Below are 24388 nucleotides of genomic sequence, written 5' to 3'. Positions count from 1 at the left end.
TTTCTTATTCCTTTTCAGTGCAGTAAGTCTATTTTTTTGCCAAAATAAGTTTTATTTTACCTTTAGAGATTGAACACAAAATTCTAATCAGATACAAAAGCAGAGAAATTGCTGGAAAAAGCTCAGCAGGTCTGACAGCATCTGTGAAGAGAAGTTAGAGTTAATGTTTGGGGTCCAGTGACGCTTCTTCTGAATGGATTTCTAATGTCTCTTTGCACTCTATTAACATTCAGTTCATGAAAAGTTAGAATTAAATTAAAGCAAACTGTAATTGTTGACAAAGGTGCTAATAACATGTTAACAGCTGCCATTGCTTAAAGAGTAATTCTTTGTGGAAATGGATTTCCACCAGAAGATGTAGCTTCCAAACCATGCGATATCCTTCTTTATGAAAAGGATTCAGGCATACGGTATGGTTTGGAACAAAATGCTTTCATGTTGATATTTTTATGCTTTAAAAAGATACAATACACTGCACTAACTTGTATTCATAACAAAGACTAATTTGTATCGTTTTTCATTTTGCGATTTATGTTTAATTCATACAATGTAAATACCTCACCAAGCCAGGTTGCTCTTTTTCAGTCTGAAGCTAGCAGGAGATGGTAGTGTGTGTGTGTTTGTGTGTGTTGGGTGGTGTGGGGTGAAGGTAGTTGACATCTTTTTGTAAGCACACTAACTATGCCACAGCAAGTGAATAGGAAGTCAACTGGAATGCTGTCATTTATTGCAGAAGATTTAGGATTAGGGAAGTTTTGCTACAGTTGCACAGTATGATTTCACACCTGGATTACTGCATGATTTGTCTCCTAATTTTGAGAGAATATATTTGAGAGAAGGTTCACTTGACTGATATTGTGACTGGGGTTATTTTATGTGGAAAGGTTGGACAAATTATATCCACTTAGGTTTAGATGAATAAGAGGTGATCTTATTGAGAAATAAAGGCTTGAGGGAACTTTCTTGTGAGAGAAAGTAGATCTAGGTGACCACTTAGATTTGAAAAGTAAGTGGTCTTAAATGGAACATCAGTAAGATTTCTTTTTCTCTGAGAGTTGTGAATTATTGGATTTCTTTTCCTGCTCAAGCAGTAGCAGTCCAGCTATTGAATACTTTTATGACAGTTAGATTGATTCTTTAATAACAAGCAAGTCAGAGTTTATTGGGGCTGGATGGGAATGTGGAGTTGGAACCACAATTGGATCAGTCACAATCTTACTGAATGGAAGGATAGGTTTAAGGGATTGAACAAAAATACAGAGAACAAAGAAAATTTACAGCCCAGGAATAGGCCCTTCGGCCCTCCAAGCCTGAGTCGATCCAAATTGGAAATGTGGCATTGGAACCACAATTAAATTAGCCATAATCTTCCTGAATGGTTGAATGTTGAGGCCTCCTGGGATAATCTAGGCTCTGCATTCCTGCCACATCATGTTGTGAATGTTGGAGAAGCTGGAGACTCATTTCCCTCTAACTAATGCACCTAACACTATGGGCAATTTAGCATGACCAATTCACCTGAGCTGCACATCTTTTAACTGTGGGAGGAAACCGGAGCACCCGGAGGAAACCCACGCAAACACGGGGAGAATGTGCAAACTCCACACAGACAATCACCCGAGGCTGGAATTGAATCTGGGTCCCTGGTGCTGTGAGGCAGCAGTGCTAACCACTGAGCCACGTGCTGCCCCCTAAACAATCTCGCCTTTAAACAATCACCAACCACCAGATCATTGTTCACAGCAAACTGATCGGTTTTCACGACAACACCGTACAACACTGTCACGGTGGACACTGCAAGACGTGTCAGAGTGTCGACATGGATACCACCATAACACGTGGGGACACCACCCACCATGTATGCGTCAGGTACTCATGTAACTCGGTCAACGTTGTCTATCTCATATGCTGTAGGCAAGGTTGCTGTGAGGCATGGTACATTGGCGAGACCGAGCAAAGGCTACAGCAACAGAAGAATGGACACTGCACAACAATCACCAGATAGGAGTGTTCCCTCCCAATTGGAGAACACGTTAGCATTTCAGGACATTTAACCTCAGACCTTCAGCTGACCATCCTCCAAGACAGACAGGCAACAATGTGAAATGGCCGAGCAGAGGCTGATAACCAAGTTTGGTACCCATGAGGATGGCCTCAACCGGGATCTTGGGTTCATGTCACACTACAGGTGACCCCACTGCTCTACACTCTCTCTCTCTCTCTCTCTCTCTCTCTCTCATTCACACACTCTCTCTCTCTCTCTCATACACATTCTCTCTCTCGCACACACTCTCTCTCTCACACACACTCTCTTTCTCACACACACACTCTCTCCCACACACACTCTCTCTCACACACACACACTCTTTCTCTCTCACATACACAGTCTCTCACATCCCCACACACACTCTCTCTCACACACACATATACTCTCTCTCTCACACACACACTCTCTCTCACACACACACAACACACACACACACACAGACACATAAGTTTGTGGGGTGAATTTATACTTGCAGAATTACGTACTGCATGAACCTATGTAAGATTCTCTAAATCCATTTTTTAGAAATAGAATCAGTTTGAACATTGGGGCAAAGATAGCCTCACACAGGGCACCTCACACCTTCAATGCATTATCTAAGCTGACATGGCACCTATTGTTAAAGTTCACTTGAGAATGTAACTTTAAAAAAATGTTCTGGGACTTACATATGAAAGAACTGAAATTAACATGGTCATTCTAAAAGATGAGAGACTTAACAAACAATCCAGTCATTTCCAATATATAATTTCAGTTGCATCACACTGTAAACATTTGCTATAAATTCTGTGTCTTACGATCTTGTACTCCACAACCACCTGACAAAGGATCAGTGCTCCGAAAGCTAGTGCTTTCAAATAAATCTGTTGGACTATAACTGGTGTTGTGTGATTTTTAACTATGTACATGCTGCAAAGGCTATTGCTGAATCCCAGCAATTATGCTGAAGACTGGTACTCCAGACCTGGCCACATCAGTAGCAAAGCTGTCCCAGTATAGCTACAACACTTGAATCTACCAGGAAATGTGGGAATTTATTTGGGGATGACCTGCCACAAAATACAGGTCAAATCCAACCCAGCTAATTACCACCCCATCAATCAAGATTTAGAATGCATAAGGTGGGGAAGGAAACTGCAGGGGATGGGCACACTTGAAATGTGGAGCTGATTCAAGGAACAGCTACTGCGTGTCTTTGATAAGTGTCAGGCAGGGAGGAAATGGTCGAGCGAGGGAGCCGTGGTTTATGAAAGAAGTTGAATCTCTTGTCAAGGGAAGAAGAAGGCTTATGTTAGGATGAGATGTGAAGGCTCAGTTAGGGCGCTTGAGAGCCCTAACACATTAGCCAAGAAAGACCTAAAGACAGAGCTAAGAAGAGCGAGGAGGGGAAATGAGAAGTAATTGGCAGGTAGGATCAAGGAAAATCCTAAAGTTTTCTATGGGTGTATCAGGAATAAAAGAATGACTAGAGAAAGACTAGGACCAATCAAGGATAGTAGTGGGAACTTGTGCGTGGAGTCCGAGGAGACGGGGGAAGCACTAAATGAATATTTTTTGTCAGTGGAAAAAGACAGTGATGTCAAGGAGAAGACGGAGATACAAGCCAATAGACTAGGCGGGATTGAGGTTCACGAGAAGGTGTTAGCAATTCTGGAAGTTGCAAAAATAGGTAAGTCCCCTGGGTTCTATAGCTTTTATCATAGGATTCTCTGGGAAGCAAGGGTAGAGATTGCAGAGCCTTTGGCTTTGATCTTTATGTTGTCATTGTCTACAGGAATAGTGCCAGAAGACTGGAGGATAGTAAATGTTGTCCCCTTGTTCAAGAAGGTGAGTAGAGATGACCCTGGTAATTATGGACCTGTGAGCCTTACTTCAGTCGTGGGTAAAGTGTTGGAAGAGGTTATAAGAGATAGGATTTATAATCATCTAGAAAGGAATAAGTTGATTAGGGATAGTCAACACAGTTTTGTGAAGGGTAGGTCATGCCTCACAAACCTTATTGAGTTCTTTGAGAAGTTAACCAAACAGGTGGATGAGGGTAAAAAGGTTGATGTGATGTATTATGAATTTCAGTAAGGTGTTTGATAAGGTTCCCCACGGTAGGCTGTTGCAGAAAAGACGGAGGCATGAGATTGAAGTGATTTAGTGGTTTGGATCAGAAAGTGGCTTGCTGAAAGAAGACAGAGAGTGGTGGTTGATGGGAAATGTTCATCATGGAGTTCAGTTACGAGTGGTGTACCACAAGGATCTGTTTTGGGTGCACTGTTGTTTGTCATTTTTATAAATGACCTAGATGTGGGCATAGAAGGATGGGTTAGCAAATTTGTGCATTACATTAAGGTCGGTAGAATTGTGGATAGTGCTGAAGGATGTTGCAGGTTAAGAGAGACATGGATAAGCTGCAGAGCTGGGCTGAGAGGTGGCAAATGGCATTTAATGCAGAAAAGTGTGAGGTGATTCACCTTGGAAAGAGTAACAGGAATATACATTACTGGGCTAATGGTAAGATTCTTGGTAGTGCAGTTGAGCAGAGAGATCTTGGTGTTCATGTATATAGATCCCTGAAAGTTGCCACCCAGGTTGATAGGGTTGTTAAGAAGTTATACAGTGTGTTAGCTTTTATGAGTAGAGGGATTGAGTTTCGGAGTCACGAGATCACGCTGCAGCAGTACAAAACTCTGTTGCGGCTGCACTTGGAATATTGCGTACAGTTCTGGTCACCGCATTATAGGAAGGATGAGGATGCTTTGGAAAGGTTTCAGAGGAGATTTACCAGGATGTTGCCATGTAGGGAGGGAGGGGCTTATGAGGAAAGGTTAAGGGACTTGAGGCTGTTTTTGTTAGAGAGAAGATTATTGAGATGTGACTTAATTGAGACATATAAGATAATCAGGAGTTTAGATAGAGTGAACAGTGAGAATCTTTTTCCTCGGATGGTGATGGCTAGCATGAGGGGACAGCTTTAAATTGAGGGGTTTTAGATATAGGACAGATGTCAAAGGTAGTTCCTTTACTCAGAGTATTAGGGGCGTGGAACGCACTGCCTACAACAGTAGTAGACTCGCCAACTTTAAGGTCATTTAAATAGTCATTGGATAAACATATGGATGAAAATGGAATACTGTAGGGGAGATGAGCTTCAGGCTGGTTCCACAGCTCAGCACAACATCGAGGGGCAAAGGGCCTGTACTGCACGGTTATGTTCTAATCATCAGCAATGTAATAGAAGATATCAGCATCAGTGCTGTCAAGTGGCACTTGCAGGTCAATAATTTGTTCATTTTGAGTTCAGCTAGACCCATTTGGCTCCTGATCTCATTGCTGCTTGGTCCAAATATGAATAAACAGCTGAACTCGAGGGGAAGTGAGTATGTCTGCCCTTAACATTAAGGCAGCATTTGACAGAGTGTGGCATCATAAGCCCTAGCCTACTGGAGTTAATGGAAATTGAGGGAGAGGAGGACTTTCTGCTGATTTGTCATATTTGCATAATGGAAAGTGATCATGGCTTTTGATCAGTCCCAGGACATTGCTGTAGGAGTTCCTCAGGTTAGTGTCCAAGGCTCAAACATCTCCAACCAATTCATTGATCGCCTCTATCTGATCAGAAATGGGGATGTTTGCTCATTGCACAGTGCTCAGTATTGTTTGCCACTCCTCAGATACTGAAACCGTCTGCATTCAAATACAGCAAGACTTGGACAACATAATGGCTTGGATTGATAGTGACAAATAACAGTCTTGCCACACGAGTGCCAAGTAACGACTCTTTCCAACAATCTGATCACTACCCAATGGTATTCAATAGTGTTAACATTACTGAATCCTCAAATATCAACATCCTGGGGGAAGTATCTCATAAACCAAAGCGGACCTGGTTAATAAATAAAATGAATTCAAGAACATGCCCGAGACTGGGAATTCTGTAGCATCTAACACACCTCCTGACTCAAAACCTGTGCACAAGGCACAATTGAGGAGAGTGAAGGATTACTTTTCAGTTGCCTGGATGGATGCACCACAAAGGACACAGTCACCTGTTGGATTGATACCCGTTGTAATATCTTCAATGCTCACTTCGTGTAGTACCGCATACAGTGGCAGCAGGGAATGTCATCAATAAGTTGCACTGCAACAACTCACTCAGAATCCTTTGACATCACCTTCTCAATCCTTGACCTCTATCATCAAGAAATGAAAGGGCAGCAATATACCTGTGAGAACCCAGCTGCAAGTTCCCCTCCAAGTAACCTTTCCTTAATTGTCACTGGGATGAATTCCTGGAACTCACTGCCTCAAAGCATTGTGGGTATACTTAGTCTTCATGGACTGCAAAAGTCAAGAAGTCAGCTTTTCGAAACAAATCAGGGATGGGCAATAAATGCCGTTCTACTCAGCAATGCTGATATCCTGTGAACGACTTGCACTGAAGTGAGTTATTTTTAATCTGGGAAGTATCTTGAGTTTTATAGAATAAGAAAATGGATACAATTATTTTGAGAGTTCCAAAAGGGAATGAACCCATTACACATTGAAATGATTTTATGAAGGCTTGGTCATGTTTGATTAAATTAGTTGAGTTACTTGAGGAAATCAGCGTGCCAAGATAAAGCTAGCATTGTTAATATATTGAGTCTTTTTCAGAAAGAGCTTGATAAGTTGCCAGTGAAGGTCTTATGAAAATTTTAAAAATGGTTGGACAGGAAAGTGACTAGCAAGTAGAACCAAGTAACTGGATGTTGCACAGATTAGCTATTTGTGATTATACTATGTCTCTTTGGGAAATGTTAGAAACACCGCTGTTTCCCATTTATAGAAATGGTTTGAACAAAGTTTGCAGTGATAATAAAATTGTAGGGTGGGCGAGCACGGTGACAAGGAGGAGGAGAACAGTGAAAAGTATAATCAAACCTGTAGGATTAATGGCATTGGAGGATCAGGGTGATCTATAAGTGCAGATAAAATATTTTTTAAAGGTGGGAGTTTTGTTTAAAAATGGAAAAAGGAATTCCAGTTTTTATATATTGTTGCAGAAATTTAGTTCATGGTTAATGTTAATATTTAGAGATGTTTAGTTCTTGGACGATCATTGTCCCAGGATGAGTAATTCAGAGGCCGAGGTTAATGCACTGGAGACACGTCCAAATCCTACTATGGCAGCTGGTAGAATTTAATTCAATTAATCAATCTGGAATTGAAAGTTAGCCTCAATACTGGTGATCATGAAACTATTATTAATCATGGAAAAAATGTATCTGATTTGTTAATATCCTCGAGGAAAAGAAATCTGACATCCACCTACATGTAACTCCAGAACCACTGATAAAGTATCTTTTAGCACACCCATGAAATGGCTTAGGATGTTACTTAGTTTAAGGGCAATTAAGCATCGACAGCAAATGCTAACCTTATCAGCAATTTCCAAATCTCAAAAAGAAATAAATCTTTAAAAATATTGTTATGAAGGTAAAGTAATTAAGATGCAAGGCTTGAGTGGACTATCAGAACGCCTAAAGCAATGGAAATGCAGAAGGCTACTCATTTTTGTTTAAAGAGTCAGAAGGGAAAAGAACAAACAAAAAAAGGCCTGACCTACTTGGAGACATTGTCAGTTGTGGATGGTCCAAATTAGGTCATTACATCATGGAGATAAGTGGAGCTCAGGAAGCATTTCATGTTTCAATCTAGGGTTGCAGTTTGGACTCACCTGAGAGAAGTTAGCCAAGATAAATGATAGTGAAAGCACTGACTTCACCATTGAACATGTGAACGGTGGGTGAGGCTTAATTTCAAATTGAATTTTATGGAGGATCAGAAATTGGGAAGTTCCCTAATTTTAAAGCTGCTGGTAGACCTCAGTGTCTTATTGCATTTGAAAGTAGCCAGCTGATTAGCATGGGAATACTGGAAAAGTAACCAGAACAAGGTCTGTAGTATAAATAAAGGAGGTAAAAACAATGACTGCAGATGCTGGAAACCAGATTCTGGATCAGTGGTGCTGGAAGAGCACAGCAATTCAGGCAGCATCCGAGGACAGGCAAAATCGACGTTTTGGGCAAAAGCCCTTCATCAGGAATAATACCCTGTAGTATAAATAAGTTGAATGGCAGTTTTACTTCTGAGAATAGCTGGAACTGAAGAAAACTCTCCAACGGACCGCAACAGACATATGGATGATCCCATAAGATTGATATGTCGTAGAAGGAAAATCTTTTTGGAAATAGGAAGTAATTCTGAATTGTGTATAGTTTCTAGATATGTTAAATGAATAATGTTTGTTATGGTTAAACCTTTAAAATATAATAATGTTTATTTTTGTTTGAAAAAAGTAAACATTTTGTGTTGTGATTCCATTGGTAAAAACAAGTGTTATAATTTCAGCTGATGTCAGTAGTGGACAAGTCAGATCCCAGACTAAAATCTGTCTTAATTGACCATGTTTTATTTTAGTTTTAACAGGTAGATTCCTACTGAAGAACAAGCACTCAGTATTGTAGAACTGAGTTTAACAATAAAATAGAAGCCAAAGAAATGAAGCTAAAATAGAATAAGTCAGCCTATTTACAGTTTAAATTTATAATAGAAACTTAAAGATTTTGAAGCACATGGTAACATATCATTAATCCCCTATATGCTGCTTCAGTGATTCCAAAAACATCCCTATATAGTACCCAAAAGCACATCTTGTATAGTACTTACACCAGAGAAAGATTTCCTTCTCTAACAATTGATTTAACATGAATTCCATTCCCAGCCTGGAACATCTGATAGCATTTTCCAGGAACCTTCATACACCTGAACTTCAATGTTCTCAGTCCTCATAAGACTAGTTTAGGGTTTTACCTAAATACTCCTGGTCTGACACTATTACTAAACTTTTTTTTTCTAAAGTAATTTATTAAGAAATCTAACTATTTTCTCCTTTCTGAGAAAAGTTGCTTTATAAATTCATCTTCATCCAAGACCTCTGTAGAACTGTCCCAGACTGAATCCTAAAAATAACCCCTTCTTTTCCAAGCTAGATGTGTTTCCCATAAGCTTTTAAAATCAAATCCAGGAACTTCTAATTGAAACCTGTTTAATATGGTATTCTGTTTATCTTGCGAGTTTGTAAACTCTGAGAAGTAGTGACCAAATAACCTACATACTTCATTGTGGTTATACTTGCCAACAGGCTTGCTATGTGCTTTTACATTGATATGTGCAGCTAATAGTAATCCTGAATAAAATAACTCTCTTGACATGATTACTGGGACCTGGGGAATGGGCAAGAAAAGGTTTGTTAACTTAGACAGAACATGAGCTACACAGAGTCTAAACAAGGAAGTATAAGTTAGGATATTGAATTCAGTGTTAAACCATTAACAGAAAGCAAAATAAATGCAAGAAAAAGAAGATTGGTTAAAGACAGCGAAAGAATACCAAGAAAACCTGATTTATTTTTCAAAGAAATCCCAACAACAATTGAAATTTGATGGAATGCAGTTCTACAATTTGGCAGTGAAGTTTCATTGCCTAAGGTGTTTGTTGTTTGTTGTTGAAACTTAGCACGTCTTGACAAGTTAACTTGTATTTGAATGAAGAAGCGGCAAGTTTCTCTAGCATGTTTAGTTGCTATCTGTAGGGCAAGCACTGCAACTCCATGTGGTTCAGTGTGAGCTTCTTATCAAAATACCAGTATAGCACTGCTTTTGGAGGAACAGAGCAACTCGCACAGCACCTTTGATTTTTGCATTTTGCTGTGAATATACTGATGTTGGAATTTGTTGCTGGAAGCGTACTCACCATTAATGCAACAAAATCAGGGTTGGATGTTTTTTGAACCAAGGATACGTTTTCATTTGCCCCTAAATGGAAGTTTGCTAATTCAGATAACGGATTGTGTTTGTTTAGGTTATTTGCATTCACTTCTGGCTGCCTTGCTATAGGAAAGATGTTGTTAAATTTGAAAGGGTTCAGAAAAAAATTACTAGGATGTTGCCAGAACCGGAGAGATTGAATAGGCTGAGGCTATTTTATCTGTAACTTCAGAGGTGGAAGAATAACATCATAGAAGTTTACAAAAATCATGAGGAGCATGGATAGGGTGAATAGTCAAGGTCTTTTCCCCAGGGTAGGGAGTCAAAAACTAGAAGGCATAAGTTTATGGTGAGAGACAAAATATTTAAAAGGGACTGAAAGAGCAATTTTGTCACACAAAGCATGATGTGTTCATGGAATGAGCTGCCAGAGGAAATGGTGTAGGCTGCTTCAATTACAGCATTAAGAAGGTATTTGAATGGGTATATGAATGGGAAGGGTTTCGAGGGAAATAGGCCAAATGCTGGCAGATGGGACTAGATTAATTTAGGACTTCTGGTCGGCATGCCGAGTGGACTGAAAGGTCTGTTTCTGTGCTGAATGGCTCTGTTTCATCCAAACAAAAACGAAGTACCACATGTCACTTATCAATTAATACTTACCTGACACTAAGTGTTCCTTGAAGCTTAATTTACTTTATAAATAGTTGACTATGATGATTGATTTACCTAGCTACTAAAGAAAGATAATGTTGTTGTCGTTTCCCAGTATCAATTTTTAATATATTTTTATGTCAATACTTTGGAATTAGACAGTAGAGATGTCTGGGGTATGTATACACAAAACTCTCGACAAATGGGGGCTCAGTGGTTAGCACTGCTGCCTCACAGTACTAGGCACCCGGGTTCGATTCCTGCCTTGGGCGACTGTCTGTGTGGAGTTTGTAAATTCTCCCCATGTCTGCATGGGTTTCCTCCGGGTGCTCCAGTTTCCTCCCACAGTCCAAAGATGTGCAGATCAGGTGAAGTGGCCATGCTAAATTGCCCATAGTGTTAGGTGCATTGGTAAACATAGAGTAGGCGAATGGGTCTGGGTGGGTTACTCTTCGGAGGGTCGGTGTGGACTTGTTGGGCCGAAGGGCCTGTTTCCACACTGTACGGAATCTAATCTAATCTAAAATCAGTTTGCAGGTTATGTACAGTTATCTCTAATTCTGGGTGCTTTTGGCTATCCATGAACAATGTTGCATGATATTGAGACTGAGTAAGTTTATAAAAGTTAAATAATGTGTAAGTGGAAAATATGACATTTTAATTGACATTAGAAATAATTTAACAAAATACTTTAGAAGAACACCTGTTTTGGTTAAAAATCAAGTCACAGGATGTTCCAGTTTGTTATAGCTATTTGTTTGATGATTTGTTAAGAGCCTTTGAATGATATGATGTGAACTTTTATGCTGGTGCTTAAAGGGGAAGTCATGGGGATCTAACCAATTGAATATTGTATGCTGCAGCTTCTTTGTGCTTGACTAAACACTAGAAATGTTGTGAACTATTGTAGACTTATGAAATGTTCAAATGTACATTTCCACTAACTTGTGTTTAAGTTTAAAAGCTAAGTGTATCAACTATCCCACAAATAATCATAGAATTTTACAGTAAAGAAAGAGGCCATTCGACCCATTGTGTCTGTACTGGCTAAGTACTAGTCATAGGGAGACAAAGGGAGGAAAACGGCCTACTTTGCCAGATACTGAAGATCAAGAAATAAAATATTGAAGTTGTTAAAATTATCTGTTAAATAAGCAGACTCGTCATAAATTATGATTTCACTGTTCTTACAGATGCAGGAGAAAATTGTGAAAGAAATAAAAATAGAAAAGCCAATAGAAATAGCTTATTCTCCTCTCCTGCAGTATCTACCTTTGGTCTTGCAGTTATAGCTACAACTTGATGCTTTTCATGTTGGTCTCTTCTGTTGGAATCATTTGTACAAATCCCAATAGGTTTCAATTGCAACTTTAAGCATTCTAAATAAAGGTGTACCACTTTATTAGAGTAAATGAGGCAGAAACACTTTGGCCTTTGATTTTTTTATTCCTACCCTCAGCACCTTCCTTTCCAGTCTGAGGAGGAATTCTTGGGGTATTCCTATCTGTCCCTTCCTTACCCCAGGTACTTGTCTTCCTTTCACTCTTCCTCCTTGAGTTTATGGGGGTGATGGTGGAAAGGTTTAGTGTTATGAATCTGCTGTCTGTCAAGTTGTTCCAAGCCCCCAAGCTATGTTATGACTGTGATGGCAAGAGTCCACTGATAATTGAGCCCAACTACACCATCGCACCATTACTATATATGTGTTGAGTCAATTATTAAAATGATCTGGTTTGTAATACTTTGCAGATTAAAATAAACATCCAGCAGGCTTCTTTAGTTAACTGAAAATAGCCTGTTTATTGTGGAAAAAAACACTTATTCAGTGGCAAACACTGGCTAATTCCTAAACTGTGATCCAAAATTAAAATTCTATTGCCTTAGTTTTGTACACAGACGCATTCATAAAACATGAGACAAGTCTCTGCAGAGATTTTTTTGGGCATAAAGAGTAGGGGAAAAAGGACTTTCTCCTCAAAAAACAAAGGATAGAATTTAATGAGTTGTCATGTCTACTCTCTCAATGAAGCTTAATTGCTATCCGTTGAAGATTGATGATAGTTCGGATTCCAACCAACTTGAATTCAGGTCTTAAGAAAAAACTATGATTGTGTTTTAAAGTTTTACCAGGTAGTTTGAAATACTCTTAGAGGTTCCCAGGGACTTGTACTAAGTTGGGATTTTAAGAGCAACTCTTGCAGTTTCAGGGTATCATCTTTACTTGAACCTTGGGTCTGTAAATCAGAATTCTCGGTCCAACTAGGATTTCTAGGCAACTAATACTATAGAGGCCTCCTAGTCCATTCAAAGTCTGAATCTTCTCGTAATTAAGCCAAAAATCCCATCTCTTATCTTCTTGAAACTTCTTCATTTTGGAGGGCAGAAAAGAGTTAGCCAAAGTTTTGCATCTGGAGTCACATATATGCAAGATTGGGTAAGGATGGTAGATTTCCTTCCCTAAGGAACATTACTGAACCTTCTTTTTGTATAACAACCAACCATTAGGCTAGCTTCCAATTCCAGATTTTATTGCATTTGAAGTTTACAATCGATCATGGTTGGGCTCAATCCTATTTTCCCCATGTCACTGCTTCACCTAATACGAAGTGCAGGTGGACGTAATTTTTCGTTGTAACAACGAAAATTATTTTGTTTGTTCATAATTTTACTTTTGGGTCTTTTCTGAATTGTATTCATGATTTGGAGATACCGGTGTTGGACTGGGGTGGACAAAGTTAAAAATCACACAACACCAGGTTATAGTCCAACAGGTTTAATTGGAAGCACACTAGCTTTCGGAGCGACGCTCCTTCATCAGGTGATAGTGGAGGGCTCAATCCCAACACAGAATTTATAGCAATTTTTGCTATAAAGTTTTGCTATAAATTCTGTGTTGGGATTGAGCCCTCTACTATCACCTGATGAAGGAGCGTTGCTCTGAAAGCTAGTGTGCTTCCAATTAAACCTGTTGGACTATAACCTGGTGTTGTGTGATTTTTAACTGAATTGTTTGTTATTTTCGGTTTGACAGTATGTTCTTTCATCATTGCTGTCCCTAACCATCACCAACCCCAACCCCCCATACCATCCTCCACCAACTCCAACCCATTACTCACTTTTGTGAATGTTTCATAAATCTCTCAACCTTTCTGAATAAAGGTTGAGCGGAATGGTGGCTCAGTGGTTAGCACTGCTGCCTCACAGCGCAAGGAACATGGGATCAATTCCAGCCTCGGGCAACTGTCTGTGTGGAGTTTGCACATTCTCCCTCTGTCTGCGTGGATTTCCTCTGAGTGCTCTGATTTCCTCCCATAGTCCAAAGATGTGCAGGTTAAGTGAATTGGCCATACTAAATTGCCCATAGTCTTCAGGGATATGTGGGTTAGGTGCATTAGTCAGGGGTAAATGTAGAGTTATAGGGTAGGGGAATGGGTCTGGGTAGTTACTGTTTGGAGGGTTGGTGTGGACTTGTTGGGCCGAAGGGCCTGTTTCTACACTGTAGAGATTCTGTGAATAAATTTCACATTTATTAGAAATTGACAGCTCTACCGTACTACCTCTACACACCTAACTGCTTTTGTTAACTGCATAATCATGAGAAGAAATTTCTATTTTATCAGCCTGGATTTGAACTCCACTTTGCATGGACTGTAATTTCCAGTAAACTGACTCAGCCTTGTCTATATTTTTGAGCGTTATGCTGTAGAAGTCAATAGGTTAATGTGTGGCATACTTCCAAACTGCATCTATAAAGTGAAATTGTGACACAGTGAACCATATTTGCTGTTAATTACTCATTTATAGCCTATAAATTGGACTTAGCAAGGGAGTTGGGACAAGTTGAATTGTCCATCTTTTTGGTCAACAAATAGTGCATGAAGAAGTGTGGGTGCAGTGAAACACCGGGTTGCATCTGCTGTTTTACTTTATTTTTCCTTGCACTTTATATGCCATTGCTTGATCTAATACTTCTGTAGCTTGTCAATGATAATTGAAAAGCATCCACACATTATTTACTGGTGATATTCTTTTTTTAATTGTTAGCCATTTAAAAAAATAAGCGTGGAATTTTCCCTTCCCTGGTGTGGCATGGGCAATGGTTGGAAATTTGGGAAAGTACAGAGAAGGTGAAATGACTCAGGATCCCTTAAATTTCCAATGGTAATTTCAAAATCTCAGTAATAAGTGGTGACCACCCTGTTCCAATGTATCTGCGTCTCATTAAGAGCTCACCTTGTTTATGCACAACTTTCAGTTTTCCTCTCCTTCCCTGAGAGACTAGATGGTGCAAATTCCCAACATACAAGTCAGACTGATGGCTGGAGCTCGGCAATTGCTTGTTCTGGACATCATGCAACTCTGTCTTCACCATATTGTCCCTGCATTGTCTTTGGCCACCATCCCCTTCCACTCTTCATCCACATGTCATCAGTGACACGCTGCAAGCCTTTCACATCACCCGCCCGCTGTTGCACCAACTCAAGCACTATATCAGCTCTTCAACACTTCACTTTGGAGCTCAGGATCATCCTAGATTTGTACGCATCTGGCAGGCCACTTTGCATGCAGGGCCACGTGTACATCTACACAGGATGCATATTATGACTCTTAGCTTGCTTCCTCAGCACTCACTCATTTTGTGCTTACTTGGAGGTTGCCAGCCTCTGTGATTCCATAATACTACCCATATAGCTTCAATTTGCTGCCCTTCAGCAGGACTTTCATTGTTCAAGCAAGCATTACTGTTATGTTGTGCACACTAGTTGTCTTCTTGTCATATCAATGAAGTGAATGCTTTCAGACAAAGGCACTTAAAGTGTCACATGAGCTTTTTGATTTCAAAAACACATTTCATAGCTCGAACTGGAAGACCATCCTTCATAGCTGCTGCACTGAATTGTAAGTATGCAAGGGCATGAGCCTTTGATTTGGAGATTGGATGGGATAGTCATATACTCCTCCACTTTAAGACCATTGCTTGTTAATTTCTGTTGCTAGATTTTGTCAAATTAGTAAATTGTCTCATTTAATTATTTCTTTTACAACTTAAGTGACCCACTTTGTATATACCTCTTGAGTGGGAAATATATGTTCTGGAGAGAGAAATCCCAGACTCTTAAAATATCTGGAAGATTTAAAGCACAGCTCAGATTTAATAAAATTAGGTGGTTAATTAGCCATTTGGATACAGAACTGGCTCAAAGATAGAAGACAGAGGGTGATGATGGAGGGTTGTTTTTCAGACTGGAGGCCTGTGACCAGTGGAGTGCCACAAGGATCAGTGCTGGGTCCTCTACTCTTTGTCATTGACATAAATGATTTGGATGCAAGCATAAGAGGTACAGTTTGCGGATGACACCAAAATTGGAAGTGTAGTGGATAGTGAAGAGGGTTACCTTAGATTACAACAGGATCTGGACCAGATGGGCCAATGGTCTGAGAAGTGGCAGATGGAGTTCAATTCAGATAAATGCGAGGTGCTGCATTTTGGGAAAGCAAATCTTAGCAGGACTTATACACTTAATGGTAAGGTCCTAGGGAGTGTTGCTGAACAAAGGGACCTTGGAGTGCAGGTTCAAAGCTCCTTGAAAGTGGAGTCGCAGGTAGATAGGATAGTGAAGAAGGCGTTTGGTATGCTTTCCTTTATTGGTCAAGAGTATTGAGTACAGGAGTTGGGAGGTCATGTTGCAGCTGTACAGGACATTGGATAGGCCACTGTTGGAATATTGCGTACAATTCTGGTCTCCTTCTTATCGGAAAGACGTTGTGAAACATGCAAGGGTTCAGAAAAGATTTACAAGGATGTTGCCAGGGTTGGAGGATTTGAGCTATAGGGAGAGGCTGAACAGGCTGGGGCTGTTTTCCCTGGAGCGTCGGAGGCTGAGGGGTGACCTTATAGAGGTTTACAAAATTATGAGGGGCATGGATCGGATAAATAGACAAAGTCTTTTCTCTGGGATTGGGGAATCCAGAACTAGAGGGCATAGGTTTAGGGTGAGAGGGGAATGATATAAAAGAGACCTAAGGGGCAACTTTTTCATGCAGAGGGTGGTACGTGTATGGAATGAGCTGCCAGAGGATGTGGTGGAGGCTGGTACAATTGCAACATTTAAGAGGCATTTGGATGGGTATATGAATAGGAAGGGTTTGGAGGGATATGGGCCGGGTGCTGGCAGGTGGGACTAGATCGGGTTGGGATATCTGGTCGGCGTGGACAGGTTGGACCGAAGGGTCTGTTTCCATGCTGTACATCTCTATGACTCTATTTGGAGGAAGATAACGTTCCTAGGCAGCTCCTTCCCCTTGAGATGTTTCATCAATCCTATAGACCAAAGACTAAGCACTTTGTGGTCTTGCCCAGCTTGAACTCTGCACATACAAGTACTCCTGTTCTAAATTGGCATTAAATAAGGGTTAAAGGGTATAAATTATTTCACTATGACAAGCTTTAAATAGAAAAAACGTGCACTCCTGCTTCTGAATCTTAACAAAAGTAAAAAAAAATGTTTTGGTTGTTTTATCTCAACATCTCAGCTAAGACTTTTAATTCTGTAAGAGAATTTGCACTTCAGATTTGACAGGTCATTTGAATGATAAATGGTGGAGTTAACATGGCCAAGCTGCCTGAACTGTAAATGGTGTTGCTATGAGATGTCGTGGACCAAATGCTTGTTACCAGACGTGTAAACAGAGGGTTTCTGAGTTCTGACATTCAGAAATTTGTCTTTCCTAATTGTTTTTACTAGTTTTATTCATGATCTAGATTTTACTCTGCTACAGTGACATCTCTGAGTAGTTATTGTTTCAATGACTACTTTTATAAAATTACTATAAGGATTCACAAAGTTGTTACCGGAAATGGCAGATTTAACAACTTGCTAAAGTAGAACCTTTTTGCAACAATAATTTTTCTGTGAGCATTGGCAATTTATTATTGAATCATACGGTGTTAGTAGTGAGCATTAAATGCACAATATCATCATCGCTGTTTTTATTATGCAGAATTTCTGGAAATACTGAATTGTTTGTCAACAGTCTGATGAAAATCAATAAGAAATATATCACTTTACCTTATTGTTTATTATATATAGCTGTTCAATTCAGTTGCTCTCAGCTACGTTTTAATCAAACTATGTACAGTCCCAGACAGGCCAGTTTCTGTTACGAGTAAGGAAATCTAAGAGCAGGACATTATAAATGAAAATAATCGCCCCTTATTGTTGATTGTTATAATGGAAATAAAACATTATCAGCAAAGCTCCTCAACTGGCTGCTCAATATCTTCCATTCATATACCAACTTGAATATAGTAAAGTACATTAAGATGCTTCCCAGCAGTGTTATCAAACACATGTTTTCACAAAGCCACATAAGATATTAGGACAGGGGACTGGAAGCTTGATCCATGACTTATAACATTTAAAGGGAGAGTGATTCAGCAAAGGAATGCCAGAGCTTGTGGCCGAGGCAGTTGAAGGAATGACTGCCAATCCTAATAAGCAAAAAGCTAGAAATATTGTACTTTAAAAATAGTTGAAGCTGAGTCATTTTGGAACGATTCTACAATGACAGTTCATCTATTAAGTTATGTTTACAGATATTAGGACAAGTGTTTCTAACCTCAGGTAATTTGTGATCTTCAGGACAAAGCTAAACTGCATGCCCAGTAGTGGGGCTCCTTTTGGAACCAAATAACATTATCAATGGTTTTTATAGATTCGCTAGAATAATACAAACTCTAGATTTTGGCAAAATACAGCAAGGTGATTCTGTATTTTGGGGAACTTCTTGCTTGCTGAACAGTCCAATTTTATGCCAACACTCTCATAGAGTCATAGAGATGTACAGCATGGAAACAGAACCTTCGATCCAACCCATCCATGCCGACCAGATATCCCAACCCAATCTAGTGCCACCTGCCAGCACCCGGCCCACATCCTACCAAACCCTTCCTATTCATATACCCATCCAAATGCCTCTTAAATGTTGCAATTGTACTAGCCTCCACCACATCCTCTGACAGTTCATTCCATACACGTACCGCCCTCTGCTTGAAAACATTGCCCCTTAGGTCCCTTTTATATCTTTCCCCTCTCACCCTAAACCTATGCCCTCTAGTTCTGGACTCTCCAACCCCAGGGAAAAGACTTTGTCTATTTATCCTATCCATGCCCCTCTATAAGGTCACCCCTCAGCCTCCGACGCTCCAGGGAAAACAGACCCAGCCTGTTCAGCCTCTCCCTATAGCTCAAATCCTCCAACCCTGGCAACATCCTTGTAAATCTTTTCTGAACCCTTTCAAGTTTCACAACATCTTTCCGATAAGAAGGAAACCAGAATTGCACACAATATTCCAACAGTGGCCGAACCAATGTCCTGTACAGCTGCAACATGACCTCCCAACTCCTGTACTCAATACTCTGACCAATAAAGGAAAGCATACCAAATGCCTTCTTCACTATCCTAGCTACCTGTGACTCCACTTTCAAGGAGCTATGAACCTGCACTCGAAGGTCTCTTTGTTCATCAACACTCCCTAGGACCTTACCATTAAGTGTATAAGTCCTGCTAAGACTTGCTTTTCCAAAATGCAGCACCTCACATTTTTCTGGATTAAACTCCATCTGCTACTTCTCAGCCCATTGGCCCATCTGGTCCAGATCCTGTTGTAGTCTGAGGTAACCCTCTTCGCTGTCCACTACACCTCCAATTTTGGTGTCATCTGCAAACTTAGTAACTATACCTCCTTATGCTTGCATCCAAATCATTTATGTAAATGACAAAAGGTAGAGGACCCAGCTCCCATCCTTGTGGCACTCCACTGGTCACAGGCCTCCAGTCTGAAAAACAATCCTCCACCATCACCCTCTGTCTTCTATCTTTGAGCCAGTTCTGCAGAGCAATTTAATCAATCCCATTTCCCTGATCTGTTTCCTTAACCCTGTAAGTTTATTTGCTTACAATGCCTAATTTTCTTTTGAAATCATTCTGTTGCCTCTGCTTCTACAGCCCTCATAGATAGACCTGCAATTAACTATTTCTCTTAATATCCATCCTGCATTTCTTGCCTAAAAGCTCAGCAAGTCTGGCAGCATCTGCGGAGAGAGAGAGAGAGAAAAAGAGTTCATGTTTAGATCCCATTCTGACCAGAGAGAACTGGTTAAAGGCTTCTATGTGTGTATTTCTAAATGGTGATTAGTTTGTTCCCATATTTATAATAATATAACTGAACATTTGTGATACTAATTTTGAATTTTCTGACGAGATAGCAGGTTGGGTGAATACTTAATACAGTCTATGTGGATTTTAGCAAGGCCTTTGATTAGATTACAGAATAGTGAATGAAAAGTTCATCAGATCCAAAAGGAAAATGCAAGCCTGGTCCAAAATTGATTGTGGTAGGAAGTGGGTATATTTGTGACTAGAAAGCTATTTCCTGGAGGTTTTGGAGATCTTAGTACTAAATCCCTTGCTGGGTTCTGAGGAAGGGTCCCTGGACCTGAAACCTTAACTCTGATTTCTCTCCATAGATGCTGCCAGATCTGCTGAGCTTTTTCCAGCAAATTCTGTTTTTATTGCCCCTGCTGCAATAAAGATGTTACTATTCGGCATATGGTTGAAAGTGAGAAAGAAAGGTGTAAAATGCAGGAAATTATTAATGAAGTGGTTATTTGGGTTGAAAAATGGCAAATATGAGGTAACAACTTTAGACAAGATAAACAAAGTAAGGGGTTACAGATTTTTGAGAAGATTTGTAGCTTAGCTTCTGGTTGTAGATTTGCTTGCAGCTGGAAGGTTTGTTTTCAGATGTTTTATCACCACACTAAGTACTATCAGTGAGCATCTGGTGAAGTGCTGGTGTTATGTCCTGCTTTCTGTTTGTGTTTTGGTTTCTTAAAGTGGGTGATATCATTTCCAGTTCTTTTTCTCAGAGGATGGTAGACGGGGTACAAATTGATGTGTTTATTGATGGAATTCTGGTTAGAATGCCAGGTCTCTCGGAATTCTCGTGCATGTCTTTGTTTAGCTTGCCCTAGGATAGATGTGTTGTTCCAGTCAAACTGGTGTCCTTCTCCGTCTGTATATAAGGATACTAGTGATAGTGGGTCATGTCTTTTGGTGGCTAGTTAGTGTTCATGTATCCTGGTGGCTAGTTTGCTGCCTGTTTTTCTGATTTACTATTTGTTACAGTCCTTGCATGGTATTTTGTAAAGGACATTAGCTTTGCTGGTTGTTTGTATCTGATCCTTTAGGTTCATTAGTCGCTGTTTAAGTGTGTTGTAGGTTTGTGGGCTACCATGATGCCAAAAGGTCTGAGTAGTCTGGAAGTAATTTCTGATATGTTTTTGATGTAAGGTAATGCAACTAGAATTTCTGGGCATGTTGTGTCTGCTTGTTTGAGTTTGTTATTGAGAAATCAGTGGACTGTGTTTTGGGTACCTGTTCTTTTTGAATATGCTGAATAGGTATTTTTCCTTTGCTGTTTGTACATCCTGGGTGCTGCAGTGTGTTGTGGCTTGGTGAAATAATGTCCTGATACAGCTCTGTTTGTGGGTGTTGGGATGATTGCTTCTGTAGTTAAGTATTGGTCTGTGTGTGTTGTTTTCCTGTAGATGTTGGTTTGAAGTTCACCATTAACTGGTTGTTCTACTGTGACATCTAGGAATGGGAGTCTGTTGTTATTCTCCTCTTCTTTTGTAATAACAGACGAACAGCAGAAAACTAGCCACCAGGATACATGAACACCAACTAGTCACCAAAAGACATGATCCACTATCACTAGTATCCTTATATATAGACGAAGAAGGACACCACTTTGACTGGGACAACACATCCATTCTTGGACAAGCTAAACAGAGACATGCACGAGAATTCCTGGAGGCCTGGCATTCCAACCGGCACTCCATCAATAAACATGTCAATTTGGACCCCACCTACCATCCTCTGAGAAAAGGAACCAGAAATGATATCACCCACCTTCAGAAACCAAGACATATAAATAGAAAGTGGGACACAATACTAGCGCTTCACCAGAGGCTCACTGATAATGTTACCTAGTATGATGGTGAAACGTCTGAAAAGAAACCTTCCAGCTCAGCGAGCAAGCTTACAACCTGAAGAGAATGCAGAATTGATACGAGTATGTCAAAAATGTATACATAAACAGATGGAGCAAAGATTTGATTTGAGTTATTGTTGTCACAGTGAAAAGTTTTGTTTTGCAAGGAGTACAGTTGGATCATAGCAAACAAGGACATAGAGATCATAGGTTGCTTAGAGCGAGACATACAAGGTTATGGCTGCACTGGAGGTGCACAAAGTAAGATCAACATTAGATTTGAAATTAGAGAGGTCCATTCAGCAGTCTAATAACAGCAGGGAAGAAGCCGTTCTTGAACCTGTTGTGTTCAAGCTTCTGCATCTTCTACCTGATGGAAGAGGTTAGAAGGGAGTATAACTGGGATGGGTGGGGACTTTGACGATGTTGGCAGCCTTTTGTGGCAACAAGAAGTGTAGATGGATTTCAAGGACAGAAGGTTGACTTTTGTGATGGCCTGGGCTGTGCACACAACTTTCTGTAGTTTCTTATGGTCCTGAACAAAGCAGTTTCCATACCAAGCTATGAAACACTCAGACAGAATGCTTCTATAAAAGTTGGTGAAAGTCCTTATGGACATGCTGAATTTCCTAGCCTCCTGAGGAAGAAGAGGCTTTATTGTGCCTTCCTGACCGTCACATTACATGGGAAGTCCAGGACAGATTGTTGATTATTGTCACTGTTAGGAAGTTGATGCTGCCAACTATCTCCAACTCGGCTCCATTGTTGTAGATAGGTGTCCTCCTCCTTTGTTCCTAAAGTCAGTGATCTGTTCTTTTGTTTTGCTGAAATTGGGAGAGAGAGATTGCTATCATTGCACCATGTCATCAAGCCACTTTGTTTCCTTTCTGCATTCTGAATAATCATTCTTCGAAATCCAGCCTACAACGATGGTGTCGTCAGCAAACTTATAGATGGCGTTCGCATGTAAGTTGGCTACACAGTTGTGGGTGCACAGGGAGTGCAGTCGTGTGGGGCTCCAGTGTTGAGGATTATTGTGGCTGAGGATTCTGTTGCAGAGGGCGAAGTGGAGACCTCTGAGAATTTTGAGATCAGAATGGTAGGGATTAAAGTATTGAAGGCAGAGCTGCATATGATGAGTAGGAATCTGACATAGGTATCCTTGTTATCCAGATGTTCTAGAGATGAGTGTAGGGCTAGAGAAATGGCGTCCACTGTGTCAGTCCACAGATTCATGAAGGTACGCGGATTGGTAGATAGGCTGTAGGTCAAGAAAATGTTTTAATACTTTGTTTTATTGGCTGAGATCTGGAGTTATCTGAGCGAGAAGGCTATGCTGGACATGCATAAAACACAAATTAGAATTCCGAGTACAGTTTTAGTTACTGCAAAGGATGTAATCAATTCGAGAGTACAGAAGAGATTTACAAAGATGTTGGCAGGGATTGAAAATTTTAACTGCAAAGAAAGATTAGATAAGTAGGATTTTGTTTCCTTTGGAACAGGGAAGGCTGGGGAGACTCTCAATTGAAATGCAGAAAATTGTAAGGACCTAACTAGGGTGGATAGGAAAGAATTATTTCCATTATCTGAGAGGCCATTTATTGGAGCATATGTTTAAAGTAATTGGTAAAGAGATGTGTCGGGGGGAGCTGGTGAATTTTTTTTCAACCAAAGTGTGTTGAGTGCCTGGAACTCATCATCCAAAATAGCAGTGAAGACAGAACCCCTCATTGAATTTTTTTAAAAATGGATTTGGACTTGAAGTTTGTAATCAATGGGGCAAGAGCTGGAAGAAAGAGAGTTTGGATGACTTTCGATGTGCCGGTAATGGACTGGGGTGGACAAAGTCAAAAATCACATGACACTGGGCTATAGTTCAACAGAAAGGAAGAAGGAGCAGGACTCCAAAAGCAGGACTCCAAAACCTGTTGGACTATAATCCAGTGTTGTGTGATTTTTGACTTTGGATAACTCTCAGCAGCAGAGAGTTATCCAAAGGGACTGAATAGCGTCCCTTGTGTTTGCAAATCTTTTCTTCTTTCTGTTTCTGAGATTATTTTGCTTAGGCAAATGTTGGCAAGTGTGTATTTTCAACAGTATTATTAATTCTATATTCTGAGACCAACAAGCAGAGACTTGGGTATTTAGATTTTGAGCTAACCATTCATGTCCGCATCCAGAACTTTCCATTTTAATCGCTACTAGTCCCTATTGCCACAGGAGGAAACATTCTAAGAAACAGTTAATGCTAATGATTGGATGCTGAAACTCATTAATTGCATTGACACTTCAATGAGGTTAAGTATTACTAAAAATGTTAATAGCTCCATGAAGTGTTTAACAAGTAGTTTTTCTTTTTAAGTAGCCAATGGTCATTTGTAAATGTATTTTCAGTATTTGTTTTCATTTTGAATATTTAGGGTTTGCAGTTTACTTTTAGGAGAGTTAGTACAGAGCACAACGTTAATGTTCTCAAGAAGATAATATGCAGCTGTTGATCATTTATATAGTTTTTAATGTTAAACTTTATCTGAAACAAATTGCTAGTAGGTTGACCCTGCTGAATTTGAAGATAAATGCAGAGAAGTTGTGGGCGGCACGGTGGCACAGTGGTTAGCATTGTTGCCTCATAGCGCCAGAGACCCAGGTTCAATTCCTGCCTCAGGAATTGAACTGTGTGGAGTTTGCACATTCTCCCCGTGTCTGCGTGGGTTTCCTCCGGGTGCTCCGGTTTCCTCCCACAATCCAAAAATGTGCAGGTTAGGTGAGTTGGCCATGCTAAATTGCCCTTAGTGTTAGGTGAAGGGGTAAATGTAGGGGAATGGG

The 24388-nt window shown here is 40.1% G+C and overlaps 1 protein-coding gene across 4 annotated transcripts in view; it reads left to right on the top strand.

Moving 5' to 3' along the window:
• Positions 1-24388, top strand: part of ppp4r4 (protein phosphatase 4, regulatory subunit 4) — a 185590-nt gene that overhangs the window by 41382 nt on the left and 119820 nt on the right. The gene's annotated exons all lie outside the window — the stretch shown is intronic.

Source organism: Chiloscyllium plagiosum, chromosome 10 (genome assembly GCF_004010195.1).
Source record: "Chiloscyllium plagiosum isolate BGI_BamShark_2017 chromosome 10, ASM401019v2, whole genome shotgun sequence".
Lineage (NCBI taxonomy): Eukaryota > Metazoa > Chordata > Chondrichthyes > Orectolobiformes > Hemiscylliidae > Chiloscyllium > Chiloscyllium plagiosum.
The sequence above is the reverse complement of the archived record's forward strand: the minus strand, read 5'-3'. Positions and strand labels throughout refer to the sequence as shown.